Source organism: Hesperophylax consimilis, chromosome 9 (genome assembly GCF_061612785.1).
Source record: "Hesperophylax consimilis isolate HC1 chromosome 9, BYU_Hcon_1.0, whole genome shotgun sequence".
Lineage (NCBI taxonomy): Eukaryota > Metazoa > Arthropoda > Insecta > Trichoptera > Limnephilidae > Hesperophylax > Hesperophylax consimilis.
In genome coordinates this window covers 22,330,716-22,352,130 of record NC_142844.1, presented here as the reverse complement: position 1 = coordinate 22,352,130, position 21,415 = coordinate 22,330,716, and the positions used below count along the sequence as shown (strand labels likewise).

At 32.8% G+C, this 21,415-nt stretch overlaps 1 protein-coding gene across 1 annotated transcript in view; it reads right to left on the bottom strand.

Annotated features, from left to right (window-relative positions):
• ds (dachsous cadherin-related 1) overlaps positions 1–4,518 on the bottom strand; it is a 364,082-nt gene extending 359,564 nt beyond the window's left edge. Inside the window, exon 1 of the mRNA XM_089635790.1 lies at positions 4,204–4,518. The gene's annotated coding sequence lies outside the window, so the exon portion shown is untranslated. The remainder of the gene's footprint in view (positions 1–4,203) is intronic.
• Positions 4,519–21,415: the final 16,897 nt, after the last annotated feature.

The following is a 21,415-nucleotide window of genomic DNA, read 5'->3' as shown; positions in this document are numbered from 1 at the left end:
AATATGTATCTATCTATTGATCAACTTTATGGCTGTACGTTGGAAGAAATAAAAAATGAATAATATTTTTAAAACTAATTTTCTTCAATAACATTTGTAATACATTAGAGTTTTGAAACTGATGTGAAGGTGCCTTGGTATACGCTAATAGGAGGATGTGAATTATAAGATTTTATGATATTTTACGACATAGAACCAGAGCAGCTGTCAAGCCATAAAAAAATAACAGGCTCGAACTAAACAACGAAGAAAACTGTATTCAATTGTATTATTATCTATTTATCTCTTGCATAAATTGGATATTTTAAAGATGTTTCCAAAAGTATATATATTTATTAAATTTTGTTATGAAATTAGAGAATTAAACGCTTGTTTTTATATCAGTTCAGTAGGAATGAATTTGTTACAATGCTTAATCTACATTTGAAACCATTCCTCTTTCCGTTCATCTTGTTTGTCTTTTCAGTATAATTATCTACCTAACAAAGCAATTAATAACATTTCAATGATGTACAAATCGATAAAATTCGCATTAAATGTTTGTACTTTTATTCATGTGCTTACGCTTACGGAGGTAAATATAGTATTGCTAAAATATCAGCTCAGCTTCTACATTGAGATTTATTATGTGTTATCTTACTTAACAATGACAATCAAATCACCCAGACCGTATTTCAAACACGTCGCTCTATCAAAAAACAAAGTATTATTGTACGTCGTTGTTTCCGACGGAAATTGAACCTGACCTCTCAGATGGAAAATACAGCATCACCTCTGCGTCAGGAGGCATTCTTCAATACGGCATTTTATCGAATGAATTAATCAGAAATGTATTTTCTCAAAGGTCTGACCCGAAATAAATATTTTTCTCTATCGCCTAGCAGGAGCGCAAACGTATTAGAAGGTTGGATTCATTATTAAAAAAATATCATGAATAATTTATTATTTACTATTAAAAAATAGATTTATTGTATTACACCCCTGAAGTTCTTATCACTTCCTAAATGACAAGTTAACAAGGAAGACATTAAACAACTCTCTGCAAATAAAATTATGGTTGACTTATTGTATTACTTAACAGTAAACTTGTTAGATTATTTATTTGCTAACAAAAATGTGGGTTCTTCAAATTCATATTTTCAAATTCCAAGTATGATAATCAGGTCCATCTCATATTTATCTGGTTTTGCCAAATGAAGGTAAACTATCACACAAATAAGTAATGTGATCCCAACTGGTCACCATGTACATAATTATATTATTATTATATCTCAATTATTTCCTCGGTGAAATATTGGCAAACCGGGCCAGAAGTGATTATAGGAAGAAATATATGAGATTCGACTAAAAACCGTATTCGATTCCGGAATTAGCATAAAATTTTAATTTAAAACAGGATTCAATAACAATAATAATAAATCCGCCGATTGTTTTCGTTTTAATTGTCAAATTATTTCAGCAAATTTAAGCTCCATGTTGGATTTCTAGCTGTATTCTGGTTATGTTAGTCAACACTGTGAAATTACGGCTGATTTCTAATAGTCCCATGGTTATTTATAAGATGAAAATATTGCTTTGCAGAGTCTTTTAGTATTCCTTAATGTGAACGTTTAAATTAATGAATTGTTGTCGTATTCTACTTTAAAGGTGGTGGCCTTTTTAATTGAGTTGGAGGAAGTATTATTTATTTAAGTTAATATAAAATTCTTTTTTCTATCCGGTTGTGTTCGAGTTTCAAAATATTTTTCTATTTCTTTTTCATACTGATCAATAAAACTGAAAAAATTGGAACTAACCAAATTTATTTTATTGCAATTACATGGATATTTCAAATGTTAAGAGGTTATGAGCATTGAAATTGAGAGCAGAAAAAGCTGTGCATAGAACTCAAAGTTCCAGAGTTATTGCTACTTCACTAACAAATTAAAGCAATGATAACACCAGAATCAATAATACGGACTACGTATGATCTACGGTGTTTTTTTTTAATTTAATTTAATATAGTATTTTGAGTAGTAGGTATGAATTTATCTCCTATTTAAATTTTCGATTCAGACACTAAATTAATAATATAATCCATCGCACATCATGTCCCCATACTGATATCATACTCTGAACTTTCGCACAATATCTTTAGGGTGTGTTTCATTTGAATATGTTTCACACAATCAATGGTCGCGCGGGATTCTTTGTTTTTCAAATCTTTTGAAACGACTCGGCTGCGATAAAACCTCCGCGCGTTGAGCTTTTGCAAAAAGGGTGGCAAAGCTTTTATCACGGCAGAGCTTTAGTACCAATATATTCATTCATAAGATTATGCAATTTGAAAAACAGACCACTCTGGTAGATCTATAATATTTTTATTACGAATATAGCTGATTAAAATGTCTAATTATTAATAATCTCGTGTTTAGGTATGTGTTTAGATTTATTATTCAGTACGCATCTCAGTCCAGCCAAGTATGATTAAGAGATCTTTGAACTAAAGCTCGTTACATTCTCGAGCTTGGTTTCCAACGGCAGCCTGTTCCCGTGGAATGGCCGTCAGAGGAATCTCGAATACATAATGACTTCAAAAGTCTAAGGTCCGAATATTCAACAAGTCTCCTTTAGTCCGCGCTCACCGAACTGAACCCATTATTGAAAAGTCGTACCAAAAATATTCGGGTATTTCTTGGCAACTGATATTTTTTGTGTATTCTGGGCCCTGCTCCGATGTGAATTTGGTTTTGTGATCCAGACCTGTCTAGGAAAAGGTTTTTAGATTGTTCTTGCTTCGCTCCGATATTTCTGAATGGTTTTTAATAAATGAATTGGCAGTTTTTTCTGAATGAGGTGGTTGATTGCCCAGCTAGCAATCTAGTACGGATTTGCCAGTGGGAACCTACTAAATACTTCCTTGTATATCAGTATGGTCTATTTAAAGTAATAGTAATAAGTATAGTCAGTTTAAAGTAATAATTATTAATTTATTTGATTGTGCGAATTTTCGGTTTTTTGTTGGTAATATGGTTGATAATCTGAAGCTACCGAGTGAATACATATATTATTTTCTTTGATATAGCCTGAATTATTGACTTCTTCACTTGGAACCACTTAAGGATGTTGGAATTTTAATCAGCTAGGTTCTTTTCGCGCAAAATTGTATCTAAGAGCATAGATAGGTGATAGTGCTCAGGACTAATTTTGACGCTATAAGAATACAACTTGTCGATAGTCGAATATCAGCAGGTGTTTTATAGATTATGAAACATATTATAATTCATACTTTATTAATGAAATAAAAATCTTTATTTGTCCAAATTATTAGATGTAAATGATTTACATCCGGCATTAAGAAATCGTAGACGTTCATGTACGTAAAGATTGCTATCAAATTAATATTAGGGAATCAAGCAATGTAACGAACATAATATGAGAGAAATTGAGCGTCATGGAGATATCTGTTATGGAATATTAGCAAAAGTACAAATAATTATAGTACAATAACATTGGGTTCGATTTGCTTTTAAATCAACCACGACGAGTGGTCGTCCTCCGGCATTTGTGGAAATAATATTGAGTATGGGATGAAGTTGTAATGCAGAGAAAACGGATGATATATTCGGAGGGAAGATATCAGAGCGAGCCGAGCCGAGCCTGGTCTGCCGGGATAGAGCGGAGCGGACGGCGGACGGCGGACTGCGGGCGGCCAGATCGCCGGCCGTGCCCAACTTCGTTTATAAACAGATCAACTCTCTCGCGCCGCGGATTGCTTTTTTTATTGTTCAACCTGTTCTTTTAATTACACATTAGGTATCCGACGGCTATTAAAAATAAGAAGATCAATTCGGAGAACGTAACAAAGTAAGCACTAAGGGAGACTTTTGAATATTCTAAAAATTAAATGACTTTTTATTAAAATTAACGTTCTTCTTTGAAGATCCGTGGTTTTTTTATTATGTTTTTGTTGATTCGACGACAGGGATGATCGACTAAATTGCGCAAATCTCGTGGAGATGCATGTATCATCGTCTAGGTTTAAACACATGTTTGACAGAGTATCCCAGCCTGGTCCAGCAGTTATGGTTGTGAATCAGGAAGCGTAAGAGGAAGCGGGGGTTGGTTGGTCGGTTGGTCGGTCGCTGTCACCAACCTCCTGCCTCCCCTAAAGCTCACTAAGGGCTGCCGGGGATAAGCCTGCGCCACACCACTTACACGTACCTTTATCAATATCACCACTGGCACTGTCACTAGTTTACAAAACACAAAAATGTCACACCGAGCGTTCACCACTCGTAGGCACTCGCGAGGCATGCGGCGGCTGCGCGCGCGTCCGCCGCCACAAAAACACCGAAGTTCCCGGTGCGACGGGCGAAGGCTCTCGCGGAGGATCTGACACACGGAGAGGGACCACTGTGGTCAGTCGGGGGCGCAGCTCACGGGGCTGTTCACCCCGACACGGCTGTATCGCGCGACGAAGGAAAGGCTGGCTCAGATCCACCGTGCGGCGTGGCTGGTCGCAGTACGCGCACTTTACTCGAGCATTCCAGCGAGACTGAAGACAAGCGGGCAGCGGCGGAGCGGGGGCGAGAGGCGCGGGGCGGGCAGAACAGGTTCCGCCCCCCCTGCCCAGGTGAGCTCCCCGCCCCCCGCCCCCCGCCACCAGACACCTCCACAGCGCGGGAACTTTGAATTCTCTGTTGCACTTGTCCCGAGCAGGTATGTGCCCGCGCGCAGCGATTTTTTCGCAGAACCCAATCTCAAATATCTGGAAGGTTGCAGTTTGTAGTTAACTCAATGGATATATTTAATTGGACTAATTAAAATGGGATGTTATGGTGATACTCACTGTATTTGGACTAGTAGTGAGTGGTGACTTTTCCCAAGCGGAGACGTCAACGCGTCCGCTATAAGCCTAGTCGCCAATAGCGGCGTAATACGTTCAATTGTGCATTTCGAAACACATTTCAGGACCTTGTATTGGTTACATTCAAAATAGTAATTGGTCAACAAGACAAAAAAATGTTATTTCAAAGGAATTATTATAATAACGTATCAAATATTAACTTTGTAAAAAAATATCCTTTCTCTCAAATACATATTTTGACGGTATATTTTTTAACGGTCTTAAACATTTACCATACCTTTACTTAATTAAAAGATGTCTTCATAATTATAAGAAGCAATTAGCAAAGCGAGCAACCTTAAGCATTGTGGTCTGAACGCTGAGGTTTCTTATGTCGTTCGAGTGAAAAAAACTATTAATTTTCATTATCTTTAACAACATGTGTTTCTGACCAATATTATAATATTGAGATATTATGTACTCGTAAATTAATTTGTATCAAACTTTTTAAAAAACATCGATAGGAGACATCAATGCTGGCAAACGAAACCCAAGCGCACTATGCGAAAAGTAATTACTCCGAATTTACACACAATAACAATAATTCTTACAGATCGTCCAATCAATATTTAATTCTTTTTGTGAACTTAAAGTCATAATCTTATTCTTGGCATTTGGTTATCCGTGTGCACAAAACCCTAGAAAATCTTTATAAAATTGATCATAAATAAGTTACAAGAAGTAACATCAGTAAAGATATCATGATCCCTATACACATCTGGACCGAAATTATAAAATAAAGTTAAATGTCCTTCATCGGTTCAATAATAACTAAAAGGCTAATTGACTAGAGAGTGTGTAGAGGGGACTCTTGTCTCAAATAATGTCACCTAAAATATAGATAGTTGTCTATTAATGATACACTTAGTAAAAACTTAGTAAACAGTTTTTTTTAAATATAATACAGCTTAATTCATTCGGCATTTCAGGCTTCCTTAGAACATGCACCTGACAATAATAACACATTAAATTAAAATACAATGAAACGCATTGCGCACTGTATCGAAAAATTATTCCTTTTGATTTAAAATTAGAATGATTAATATATTATTACTTCTGTACCAATATAGCCTCACGTTTATCAAGGCTGAACAACAATGTAACTAGAAAAACTTATGACATTGCGTAAATCATGTATTTAATGAAAACCTTGCTCAAAAATTATAATTTTACTGATATATCTTTTTGTGCAATCTGTCTTTGCTTTATTCAGGTGTATCTAGGTACCTACCATTCTTTTCGTTCACTGCTCCTATTTTTCAGTTCGTATTATATTCTTTGTACCGTGTTATTATTGGATAATAGTCGGTAAACAAATATAAATATCACTAGCACTATATGGCACGAAAAATCCATTAAAGGCTGTTAAGGCCCTTTAAAAATAACAGAAATCTTAGACAAACGTCAATACTTCCTACTTCTAAATGTAAAAAAACATTAGGACAGTTCAACCATGAATATCTCGGAGTTAATTTTTTTAATTCACTACCAGAAAAAATTAGACACATGAATGTAAATATAAACGAATTCAAAAGCCACCTTTAAAATTATTCCGAACACTTGCACTGAATCATATCAAATTTAAACCAAAATAACAACACCCCCCATGCACACAAGCCTTGCTTATTTATGGGGGTACATAAAATACTTATATTATATAATATTATATTATGTAATTAAAAACTGTATTATATTATGTAATGTAATTTTTGTATCTTTTTTTATTAATAAATAAATAAAGAATTCAATGGCACTCAAAGTTGTAATTATTTCTTGATTAGCAAACAATATCAACTGAATTTTTATTTATTTTTCCGAATTTTAACAAAATATGAAAAAACACTTATAAAGAGAAGATAGGTTTAAATTGCCACCTTACTTTACGGCTATATTATTAAGAATCTCTTCAAATTATTCTTAATCCGGTTAAAAACGGACTGCAGGCCATCAACTAATGAATTAATAGATACCTTGATAAACTTTTAGTAATATTCCATGTTTTGTCATTATGTCGGAAAAGGTGTTAATAACAATCCTAACATCTTCGACTTTCATCACTATATATTACTAAGACAAACGCAGATGTATGAACACGTGTTCCGATATTATTACGAATATGGTTTATCCGGAAGCGGCCTGCAGTTCAATTTTTATCCGGATTACCGATAATTTGAAGAGATTTTAAAATAATCGAAAATTCTCATTTTTCCCCGTTCTTGATTTTAATGGGAGGTACTTACCTACGAATCGATTTTTGCAAAAACAAATCAACCAATTAGTCTTATTAATCACTAAAGAAATCAATAACAGAAAATCTAAATTTATTTACATCATCTTTAAAACAACTCAAATGCAAAACCATTATATTTACCAAGCCATAAAAAACTACAATAATCTCCCTTCCGAATTGCGCTGTATTACGAACCAACAAGAACAAATCAATAAAATCAAACTTTTTTTCAAAAAAAACTTATATTAAAAAAATATATTGATATATTATATTTATATTTTACACATAACATTGAATCACTGAAGTAAGAATCGTGGCTCCCTTATCAGGCACAAGAGCTCCTCTTTTCTGATAAGGTATACATGAGCAATTATGTACCTAAATATTATATTTTGCAAAAAAATGTATGTATTAATGTAACTATGATCTATATTAAAATAATAAAAAATAAAAAATTTAGAAAATGAATCCTGAGATTTTTATGAATCCAGAGGTTGCATGAAAATCTATGGTTACATGTGGAAAATCTATGGTTACATGTGGAAAATCTATGGTTACATGTGGAAAATCTATGGTTACATGTGGAAAATCTATGGTTACATGTGGAAAAAATGTTAAATTCAGTCCATCTGTAACCTTCTTCTGCTCTCACACATTCTACTCAATAAGTTTCTCCAGAATCAAGTGGTTTGGCGATCAATATATCCAAAATATCTCAATAAAATTCCGATTAAAGCAAAGAATTAATAGCCGGTTTTCAAACATAACCTTTTCAGAATGTACAGATCTGGTTGTTAATAGTGTTCAAGTGTCCGTGTATTCTGAGCATTATTTTCCAACCGATGAAAGCAAAGCATTGATAGCCTACTTTAAACTTAAGTCTTCTAGAATGTATCGATCTGGCTGTTAATAATGTTCATTTGTCCATGGATTCTGAGCATTCTTTGCCAATCCGATGAAAGCTATGAATTGAAAGCCGGTTTTTATACTTAATTCTTCCAGAATCTATCGATCTGGATAATAATAGCGTTCAATAATTTATGTTTTCTGAGCATTCTTCGCCAATCCGATGAAAGAAGAAAATTGATAGCCTGTGTTTTTAAACTCAACTCTTCCAGAATCTATCGATTTCTCCGTTAATAGTGTTCATGTGTCCATGAATTCTGAGCATTCTTTGCCAATATCATACATCGATGGTACTTATCTAGAAATTTCACTTAAATTACTAACTGCACCATGCAGGGTGGAGATTGCTTTGATTGTGACCAATTGGAATTTTCAGTTTTTACTAGGTAAACATACATTTTTTCCTATTTACTCTGATTACATTTTGCTGTCGATTTCATTGTTTATGTGAATACCGCTGTTTGTTATGAAGCGGAAGAAAATTTGAAATTGAAAGCAAAAGAGGAAGGATGAAAGTTCCTTGTTATAATAGGCCGGGCAGTGGCTGAGTTGGGGGTTTATTTCATGGGCTTGGTAAGTCCTCCATCCCGACATAACATTTTCCGCTTAATGTAATGGTGGTAAGGATATGTTCGCAACCCGGGAAAGTGTGTCTTCCTTTTTTAATTTAAGAAATAACAAAATCAAATAGTCTGAACTCATCTCAAAATAAGGCTAAGGCCATTTCGAGCAACGCAACGTTTCGATTCTGATTTATGGTCTTCTTCCAGGGTGTTACTGAAAGTATCTACCACGCAATAACGCGAATAAATCTTCGATGAAAAATATTATACAAAGCCAAATATATTCGATTCTTCGCTTTAGAGACAGTTTTTCCTTAGCCTGCGCTGAGGAAAGGTTGGTAACAGCCATCAATGCGTTTAACAGACAGCATTTTATTGTACATTACAATAGTATTCCTACCAATAAAACCCACGTTTCACGAGCTCTCTCGAAGCAGTTTATTTTTTACCACCGCCATTTTATAGGTAGATAAATCTCGGTTAGGTATTATTATCTACTGTTACAATTTTATATGGAGTGTGTTTATTTGGCGAGCACAATTATTATTTCGGCCGCCGTAATGACATTTTATTACATTCGAAATAAAGAAACAACATATTTTCATATTTAATTTGACCAAACCTCACGAGGAAAAAACCAGTCGACGTACAAAAAATTAAAAGGTAGATAGATACACATAGTACTTATATACCCGCCATAGAAAATAATTATGAAGCAAATCAACGCAATGAACCTATTCAACATAATGTAACACATTACATTCTTTTAATATGGCAGGTAGCAATGAAATGCTTATTCACTCGAGCGATTGGTGTCATGTATATACATTTACCATATTATTTAATTAATATAATTCTCAAAATATTAATATGGAAACATATGAAACTGCTCAATGAGGCCTAAATCCAATAATACCACCTAGATTTTAACGCTTATCCCATATTTTTAGGTTTTGTAAATTTGGAAAATTATAGCAAGCAATCGCAAAAAACGTTTTTGCAAACTTGGCGTTAATTTTTTTTACAAGACCGTCATTTTGGAAATTCTAGTGACAATTATTAGTTACTAAAGCTTTAACTCATTCGATAAATATTGTATACAAAGGTTTTTATTTTCAATGGATAAAAATCGAAATCACAGAAGATAATAATAATGATTATTTAGGTGTCACCAACATCGTTCACCCATACAACCACAAATAATATCTACGGATAACGCACAGAAGACCGTGTAGAACAAGCCAGCTCGACAAAAGTCATAGACGATATTTACAAATCGATAACTGGAACACGATAGCTGTAAAAAATTCCCAGTTTTACATAATTATTTACAACCCAGAAGGGATAGTTAGTTACCAAAGTTGAGGTAATGAGATATTCCAATTTCCGCCTTCCTTTTAGTTCGTTTTTAGTGATTCAATCGACAACATACATTCTTCTTTGTGCAGTTTTGTGAATTTAAATTGTGTTGTGGTCGTTAGGGATACTATAACAACGGATGTGTACCTACTATTTAAGGATAATCTTGTTAATAAAATAGTAATTTAATTTTCAACTTTAAAAGTGACCGTGGTATTAATATACATGTATATGTTTGTTTTAATGATAAACTAATGTTTATAAGTCAATGGTTTTTATGCATAGCACAGAGGATAACAAATTATAATAAGCAATAATTAGTCGTTGAAATATCCATACAAATTGAAAATATTAAATATTACTTTCAATTTTTATGGATATTTCAAGCGACTAAATATTGCTTATAATAATTTGTTATCCTATGTGCTATGCATAAATAACCTTGTCTTATAAACATTGGTTTATCATTAAAAAAATAATAATATTTGAAAAGTCAAAATATTTCACCAGCAAATGTAGATATCATATGTCTCGACGCCATCTAGTGGGAAATTTAGCACTAACAAAGCCTTTTCTACAAAATAAAGTTGATTGTTTACAGGTGAAAAAATATAATAAGCAGTAATTGTTGAATGAAGTACTAGTAGATATTGAATTATTTGGCGTGTTGAAAATAAGCCGACGTAGCTCAGTGGTCTCAGAGCACCTGACCGGATATCAGAAGGCGGAGATTCAATTTCCTTCAGCGGCATTTATTTTTTGCGGGAAATATTTTTAATTTATATGGATATTTCAAGCGACTTTATAGCTTATAATTATTTTATAAGCAATAATTATAAGCCTGAAACACTCATCCACATTGAAAAATCTCCCGATAAAAGATACATGACGCCAACGGGACTTGAACCCGTTTCCTTTCGATTTCACCACTGAGCTATGTCGGCTTATCTCTTATCCGCGAAATAATTCAATATATACTAGTGTTTCATTCAACAATTACTACTTGTTACATTTTTTCACCTGAAACAACCAATTTTATTTTATATGAGAAAAGCATTGTTAGTGCTAACTCTCTCACTAGATGGCGTCGAGACAAATTGTCTACATTTTTTGATGAAAATACAAGAACTTGTCAAATATTATTTTTTTTTGTAAACTAATGTTTAAGACAAGATTTTTTATGCATAGCACAATATAATTATAATTATTTGTTTTCATTTTGATAATTTATAATTTTTTTAAATTATATAGACTAAGTTTCCCCGCAGGGGTAGTCGAGAAGACGGACTACCAAACTCCGTCTTGGCACACACTTCTTGCCTCATTCACATTCATACATCGTCTCATAAAGACTCTTCTATTATTCTGACTCCTGACATGGCCCGACTCGAGTATCTGATTCACTTGATCGTGCCATGTCTTCCTCGGGCGTCCCCGACTTCTGCTACCATTCGCATTCTCATCGTATATTCTCCTTACACTATTTTCTTCGCTCATTCGCTCTCAATGCCCACACCATCTAAGCGTCCCTTTCTTAATCTTACTCATTTCGCTTACATAGTTTTACCACGCATACGCCTCAGTGATGTGATCTCATTTCAACAGCATTCGGTCTACTTTAATCCTTTCTATGCCAGTTTCATGACTAACTTCCATACATCAGGGTAGGTACCAGCACTCCATTGTGGACTTCAGTCATCTATTAATGGAGTTACCTGCATTTACCCATCTTCAATATCTCTGTCAGCCTTCCCATATCTCGTAAACATATTTCCTAAATTAACAAACTCATCCACCTGCTATAAGTATTCTTTATTCACAACTATATTGCACACTGTTTTCGTACTCTCTCTTTCAAACACCATTACAATAATATAGACATTTACTATATTTTTCCCAGTCGATCCCAGCTGAATTTTTGAATTCAAATGAAATAATACCTCGTTGTGAACTGCAATTGATGTACTGCGACTTGCATCCGAATGCACCCCGGTATATTTTTTTGAGTCTAGATTTGTAAAGGTTATTTTATTAGCAAGTAATTGAAATGTTCTAATTCCCTCCGTTTAATTTTTTAAGTTCTTCAAAATAATGATGGAATTTTAATTGTGGATGGTAATCTGTTATTGGTATTCGTATTTTTAAGTACAGTTTATACATAAGCGCAATAAAAATAAATTATTATTAAATATTTCAATTCGATATCGTTACAAATCATGTAAATTGGTGCGTTTGTTTGTTCATTCGTATATACCTTTATTTCATTGGGTGTTTTTTGGCGAAAGCTTTAAAATCATGATAAAATAAGAATAAAACATTGTGTTTTTTTAAATCGATTAATTTGCTGAAATAATATGGGTACAATCATTTGGGATGATAAATGTACCGCTTGGAATTCCTCATTCAAAAAGCACTCAGAAAATGTATTCTATAATCAATGTAATTTCAGTGCATCCAAAAATCAGAAATAACGCTAAATATCATTAAAAATCTAGCGTAAATGCCTTGTAATGATGATACTTCGTAACTGACCATATGATATGCTATAAAAGATTTATGCGAATTTTCAATGATTTTTATGCAGAACTGCAAGTAACTTAACTCACTAGAATGCTTGAAAATACTTTACACGTCTTTAGTAAAAAGTCAGGTGAAGTATAATTCGCCTATTTGGTCTTGATTTTATAAAATACATTCCAACAGTATAGAAAGAGTGCAGCAACAATTTCTTAGATTTTTAAAATTAAGCTGAACATTCTATTTCAAAAGTTTAACAATACCCTTCTGATGAAACAACTCAATTCGATGATGCTGTCAGAAATGTGTATTATCTCTGAACTTGTTTTATTACATAAAATTATTAATGATTCTATTGACATCCCTGAAATTCTTGCCAAAATCAAATTATATGTACCGACAAGAAATACGGGGCAAAGTGCTACGTTTTTCTGGGACTCAAATTACACTGGTCGACATTTATTTTTTTAAGTGCAGTCCCTTAAGCATAGCCAATTTTCTTATATGTATTTAGTATCCATAAACACGAAATGAAACAAAAAAAAAAATTTATAGGTCAGGTTTTTTTGAAGTGAAACTTCTTTACGCGCGTCATGCAATTTCGAGGACCGGAGTAAAACCGACTCATGACCGAAACGAAAATGCGGGTACCCCCACCACCGATTAAAGTTCATTTGATCTAGTCAAAGTTTTGAAGTAACATATAAATGCTTCTTAGCTCATCCCGACAACTGGCGTTGGTGGTGTAATGGTCAGCATAGTTGCCTTCCAAGCAGTTGATCCGAGTTCGATTCTCGGCCATCGCACATTATTTTTTTGTTTTTAACGCCTTTTTCATTCAATATCTTATTTTTTAGTAGGTCAGAACATTTTTTAAAAGAAAATAATATTGCAAAATAATAAAAACACTTATCTCACTGTGATAAAACATTACTCCGCTAGAGCGCGCTTTGCGTTATTGTGTTGGATTAAAATTATTATCTAATCCGTATATTATGATAATTGTATTACATTTATTTAATTAATTTATTTATTTTGATAATATGTAATAATTTACAGAAAAAAAAATTAAAACTATCTCCCTCTGATAAAATATCCGTTCGCTAGAGCGCACTACGCGATCTTGTGTGGGATTCTATTTCTGTACATTGTACATTATTTTTAAAAATATATTATATTTTGGGTGTGATGTAGGTAACATTATAAAACATAACAAGCTCTCATATTTTCAGAACCTACATAATATAATCAATTTATGCGGCTTTGCTTACAGTTGGTGCTCAGCGTGGTTGGCTTTCAATCAGTTAAGCGAGGTTCGATTCTCGGCTGTGGCATTTTTGAAGTGAAACCTTGTTGAGGTGGGGGAGCCGCTCACGAACGTTCTCTCTCTTCTCTTCTTTCCTCTCTCTCAGACACCAGCGAACTGCGCCACGCCAAGCATCAGCTGAAACTAGAAGTTTCACTTCTGTCTTGCGTAGGCTTGACACACCCACTTTTTATTATTTAACAATGTTTTTTGCATAATTCTTCCATAGTATGACGGGTACTTACTTAACAAAATTTCAAAACTAATTCAATTTAATTTTTTTTGCTCCTGATTTGCGCTTGTGAGTATCTTGAGAGTCTCTCTGCAGGGTCCAGCAATAGTCTGCTAGCATAGATGGACTCCACTTTCCTTGGTATCACTTTTCCATAGCCGCAATGTCCTGGTGAAATCGTTCGCCGTGCTCGTCACTGACATCTCCCTTATTTTCGGGGAAAAAATTTAAATGAGAGTGAAGGAAGTGTATTTTTAGTGACATGTTACATCCCATATTTTATAGGCCATGAGCATTTCAGACACAATGTTGATATAGTCTTCACTTTCATGACTTCCAAGAAAGTTCTCGGCAACATTCTTGAAGGCTGACCAAGCGGCTAGCTCGACTGTTCTCAACAGTGTTATAAAATTCGGATCAGTCAAGATCTCCCTTATTTGTGGTCCCACGAATATTCCTTCTTTAATTTTTGCGTCGCTGATCTTAGGAAACTTTTTCTTTAAGTAAATCATGAGCATGTTGAACATTCTTCGTGCCAGGTTCAAGGTGCTTTCTAGTAGGCCAGTCCTTGGTCTTTCCTGTCAGAAAACAACAATACTTTGTGTATCCCGCTTGCAGTCCTAGTAGGAGCACTATTACTTTTAGATCACCACATATTTTCCATTCGTATTTTACATATTTAATTTTTGTTAACAGCAGCTTCATGTTGTCATAGTTCTCTTTCATGTTTGTGATATTCAAATGACATTCGAGCCTAGTGTTGCCATATTATAAAAAAATCAATGATAACTCACGAATAAATATGAATTAATACACATTTTAGTAAAACTTAAAACCCATAAAAACCTGACGTGATAGAAAAAAACTAATCACATATCTGAAATCAGCGTAAAATTTCCTGTCAGATTTGGCTACTTTCGTTAAAGGGACAAAAAATGTGTTGACCAGTGTTATCAAGCTCTATACATCTACATCTATCTATAAATGGACTGAATAATTTTGTAAATAGATGTGGGAATGTTTCTGACGCCGACAGATTAGTGATGAAACGAAATCTTTATAACTACTTTTCGAATTGTACGAGTTTACCAGGCGTAGTGAATATACATTTTTTGTGTCTTTAATTTAATATATATTTATTAATTTTAATTTTTTTTAAATTTGTTAATTCTTCGTCTCTCTTTAAATAAGTGAGCTTTTTATATTAACTTTATTAACTCGCGTATTATGTTTCGTAACTTTACATACCATATAGGAACTTCCTTTACCATCGTTATAATGTACTTATATTTAGATTTGTTTCATGTAAAGTAAGCAATTTGTCAACTTCAGTAAGCACCGTTCAACACGGAACAGTCGATATTTAAACTATTAAATTGTATCAAGAGAAGAGATAAAATTGTGAGTACCATTTTCAACAAACAAACGAAGAATTTTAAATCAGTAAACTTAGTAAAAAAAAAACTTTTCCGTGATGATGTATTAGTTACGAAAAGTAATACTTGCAAACTATTTAAAAAAAAAAAATCATTAATATTTATGTCGACTCGATTACGAATAGGTGGATAGGGATAAAGCAGGATATTGATTTTTCGCATTTTCTTCGGTAAAAGTAAACAAACATATAATTGAGTGAAATATCACTACAAATTATACAATAGAAGAAGTTAACCCGTTGGAAGCAATTTTCGTGTTGCATTTTACGGTAAGGTACCTCAAATATACGGTTTATGTCGGTTTAACATGACTATTTCAGAACCACGAAGTAAAGGGTAAATATTCACATTTCTCAATTAACTCTCAAGCTATTACAATTAATGGAAAGACCTCTACATTAATTTCAAGATTAAACAAATCTTTAGTGTTGTGAATTTAATTACTGTGTATTTTTGTACCTACAATTTCATTAATTTATTTTATTTTATTTACTATTTTTACACTCATTGGGCACATTGAAATGTTTACAATTTTGTAGGGGTTGTAAACAATGCTGGCAAAAAATAATGTATTTAAAAATAATGTTTTACAAGTGCATACAATTAAAAAAATATAAATATTAATAATAATAATAAAAGTAAATCGAAATTAACATAAATAATAATTGTAAGTATGTTTTAAGGATCAAAATCGTTACATTTTTATTTATTTATTTTGGCTTTGACCCATTAAGGGTGATCTTGCTCATTCACAATGTTTCTTTTATTATAAATAAATACAGAAATTGACAGAATATAAATATACGGATGATTATACAACGTTAACATAATATAACGTAACATAAATAAACATAACATAAACATCACATAAACACAAAATAACAGAACATAAACATAACAAACATATTAAGGCCATTTTTACAAATAAATATTGCCAACAAAGACAGGCAGGGTGTATTGGTAGGGAATTCAATTTCAAGTTTTACCAATTCATGCATGTTTTTGAAATTGGTCATTGATAAGATACTCAAAAAAATTATGGTCCATAGTATCCTCTGACCCACAATCACAGTAAGGCGAACTGACTATTGGAACCTGTCAAGATGGCTAAGACAAAATTCAAAATGTCGATACCGTTGGAATTTTCATTTGCTCAACTATGTAGGCGAGGAATTGTCGAGTTTGCTACATAATGTATTTGAGAATGGTGACTTTTAAATAGATCATAATGTCTAGTGTGTCGACTAGGTAACCTTAAATTGGCTAGACTCAGAAGGTCGTAACAGTCGATCTCTACCAAGAAATGGTAGACAAAAATACAAGGGCCAAAAACGCTTAGCTTCAGAAGTCTGATTCAGAAGTAAAACATAATCTCACACATTTGTTCATCAGGATAAACTTATATATTATATTGATGAAGAAACCATTGGTTTTGAAACATGTTGATCCTTTTTGATTAAATGGTGGTGTTTACAAAGTTATTATTTTATTTTAATTAAAATTATGCCATAAGTGATTTTGAAATTATTGAAGAACTGCTATAATTTGTTCTATAATCGGTGTTACTCAGTGTTGCGACATAAATGATTTATTTAAAAAATTTCAAATAAAACAATAACTTATTAAATACCACTTTTATTTATTGTAATAATTTATTTTAAATTATGCCACATTACAAAAAAAAAGCTTCATATTACGAAGAAAAAAAAAACAGTAAATTTCTACGCCTTCTTGACGTACTACAGGGTTTTCCAATAAGAGGTTTTGATATTCAATCGTAAAAGATCAATGGTTTCGTTGCTTGTGTGGCACGTAGCGCCGTCTTGTTGAAAGTAAACGTTGTCCAGATCAATACCATCCAATTTTGGCCATGAAAAATCATTAATCATCTCTCAATCACTCACCGTAACTATTGCTCCAGCCTCATTTTCGAAAAAGTTAGGTCCAATGACTCCGCCGGACCATAAACCGCACCAAACAGTCACACGTTGAAGATAAAGAGATTTTTCAACAATAACTATTGGGTTTTCCGAGCCCCAGATGCGACAATTTCGCTTGTTGACGAAGCCACCGAGGTGGAAATGGGCCTCATCACTCAAAATGATTTGCATTTGATTCACTCGAGTGAATTTTATTGATTTCAATGCGTTGTTGAAGCGTGTATCGTTCCATTTTTATTAATGGCGTAGTTTCTACTTGTCAAATATTAAAAAATTACAGCTTCAAAAGTAACATCTACCGAAATAGCGGGCTATTCAAAATGACACCTATTATTGGAAAATCCTGTACCTATATCGCCTCTGTATTTTCACTATCGATATTTCACAATAAAATGTATAACTGAATAGAGTTTCTGTGAAAGTGATTCTACTTACACATGAATTCGTGAAATTCTAAAGAATCTATATAATTGGTCGTCCCCGGTTGCTCTCAACTGTTTCAAATGATCTCTATTCAATAATTATTGGCCTCTTCATACCCGGAACGCATGTAATGTATGATTACGGGGCAGCTAGATTCTAAGAAATGTTTGATTGAGGAAAAATCACGGTTACACGCCCAACTTTTGACATCAGCTTACGTCTGGACTTTTTATATCCGTCAATAGTTGATTTACTTTTAAAATTAAATAATTGATTTATAGGAAGACTGTGCATGAATCATAATAATGTATTAATTAACCACATTGGGTAATTAGAAAAAAATTACTCAATATTTGTAAAAAATATAAATGGAGAAATAAATAGATTTGTATTAAAATATACACTTCAATCCACTGTCTCGACTGTGTCGTCTCTATAAAACGGTGACTGTGTCGTCTCTTTAAAAATATATGAAATGCAAAAAATAATATGTTTCGTAGATTAGGTTTTTAAACCTATGTTGAATTATCGTAGAACCATTATTTTTTTACCGAATTAATTCTAAAATGACTCAAATCAATTAAATAAAATAGCACGTCGGGATTTGAACCTCCGGATTGCTAGTCGAGAGTTTTACTAACATTTGCTATTCACATTTTGTCACGAAACATTACTAATGCCATTTCAAGCAACTATTAGAACTTTCCCAGTATTAGAAAATATGAACGAAAAAATCTCTTCGACGAGTAGCAATTATACAATTTTACGTGATAATAATTTACCAACGAAAAAAAAAGGAGTTACTTGCTTACTAACTGTCTTCCAAAATAAAAAGTGAACAGAAATCTATGCACATATCTTTACCTTTATATTTGTGAACCTTTGAGCGTCTGTTGTCTTATCACTAAATAGGTATTTATGTTTTTCAGGTAGGAAGAGTGAAGGTAGATGTTATATTGTATAGCTGGTCCTTGTTCCGTACTAAGTTGACTACCTCACAGTTGTAGGTTATGTGATTTTTTTCAAAAAGACTTCAAAATCAGCCAAGCTCAAACATTTGGCGAGAGTGGATTAGGTTTTTAGCTTTAAAGTTTAGGTTCCGAATACACTGTAGTTAGTCTTTTGCATGATTGGATTGTAAATGAATAGAGCTTTTGGTTAAGGTTGACTTAATTGTCAGGTCTAACATTTTACGAAGACAATAGATAACCCTACCTATTAATATTTTAAATGTACGGTACTTATATATGCATAATTTCTTGCGGAATAATATAAACATAATATTGTGGATGAACATTTTTTCGAATATAAAATAAAATAAAGGTCTAATAAAATATTATGTTATGAGTAGGTACTATATCGCTTATCTGGATTTGAAAACAATTCGTTTTAATTCGATAATTTGCTTAACATATCCGTCATTTCCAATTTTGAAAGTTCACATACCTACGTACCTACGCTAAAAGGAAACTATTGTATTTGGACATGAGTAGGTAGGTAAGTACTTTAGGTAGATTTTTTTTCATTTTATTATATATACATATAATAAATTTAAAAAATATTAACTATATATATTATAGCAATTTATTTTTAATAATTAGAACACACTTTCTAAATTTTCTAAAATTGTTGTAATTCTATACATACCGATAAAGGTTGTGTCAGAAGCTTAACCACTAAAATTATGTAGAATACCATGAAAATGTTACTAGTAGTTCTGTGAACCGTTGTAGACCTCGCGTCCAAATAATTGTGTTTCTAATTTTCTCTTTGTATTAAAATTATTAAAATTATTAAAATTTGTTAAAATTATTAAAAGTATTAAAATCATTTAAATTTCTTTTGAAATCAAGAAATTTTGTAAGCATGTACTTAAATACCTACCTAGTTCATTTATAAACATGACAATTTCACATGCGAAAAAAACAATCTTTACAAAGCCATCAAAACGGTCACCACCATTTTGAAACCGGAACTGGAAAGAAAGCATATTTATCGACAGATAAAACGCCTAATAGTCGAATTAAATCAGGACTGCTATGCTTGGTCAATTGATAATTTATCTTTGCTGCCTATGTATATATCTTTAAAGCTGTAAATAGATCATTAAAATCCGTCAGTAGGTAGATAAAAATAAAGGAAAAAAAAACGATTCATCGTCTCCACTTTTCACTACCCCTTTTCCACCAATTAAAATACTCCGGGCGTATAATGGATGCAAACCAGAAAATCAATGCCTCAGACCTTCAGAGTCCCATTATTATAAGGTCGGCATAGTGAATAGTTATGCTTAAAACGATCAAATATAATATATATACCATCGCTGAACATGCGCTAAGAATCTAATAAGTAATATTGTTAGATAATTATGTTTTCCTTAGTTCTGGAAAAGTAAACATATCACTTCCAGGCAATAAACAAACATATATGACAAGCGCAATGTGTCCACCTTCGGGTTCGAGCTGTCACATTATGTGTTTGACAATAATCTTTCGGTCGCGAAGAGTGCCGGCAAAATTACGCACGTATTAGCACTCGGACACGGCGAATTGACGCCAACTTAAACATAATATTCAAGACACAAAATATTTTTTGCATTAGCATTAATTTTTTACGTAGATTTTATGAGTAGGTTATTTATACACTTGACGAAAATAGTTTCACAATACTATTTTAGAATATTCATTTTGTAAAGCTGATATGATATGAGCCATATGAGTAGAGTTCCAATGGTGTATATCATCATGCTCGTGTTTGAAGTTGTGTCGCTACTGTAAATTTGTGGATGCTATAAATAATAATAATAAAATAATACTTGGATGACTTGTATAGCGCCGTTTTTGTGCAAAAACACCTCAAGGGCGCTGTAATCATTAGTCTTACTATATGCATTCGTATTGATTAAAATATCGTAATTCCGCCTGCAAAATTATCAATGTCAATCTGTGTATATATTGAAGCTCATGAGAAATATTGGAACATTAGATACATGTATTGGTACCTACCTTAACCCTTAAGTGACGATGTGAACAATACTTATATAAGTGACGTCGTGGGTCTCGGAGACACACATTTTTCAAATTACTTAAAATGAAAGTTACCGGTTATAAGTACGTTTTTATATTATTTTTTCCATATAAAATCAGAGATATAATGCAAAATTAAATAAAAACAATAGTACATAAGAAGGCGTAAATCCTTCCACGAAAATAAATCCACAAACAAAATTTAAAATCTCTAAAAATGATTCCTTAAACTTATATTAAATGAAAAACTTTCACAGTTTTATGTACGCAAAACAACAATTATTTTGCACATAAAATAATGACAATTGGTAAAGTTACACGTATTTTTGTACTATTGCAAAACATCTTACACGATCTGGATTATTTATACTTTGTTTTACAGTTCCTCCATTAACAGTTAACGATCTTTGAGGTAAATATGGCATATTTATAAATATGCCAGTATTTGGTCCGGGTTTTTGACTCGCTATCTTGGTAATTGAACTGGAAAAATAAATAAAAAATTAGGCAAGGGATGTGGTGGGTCCCTGGGACCCATATGACTCTCCCATATACTCTTGCGTGAGCTCAGTCAGAGTGTAAGAAGGTG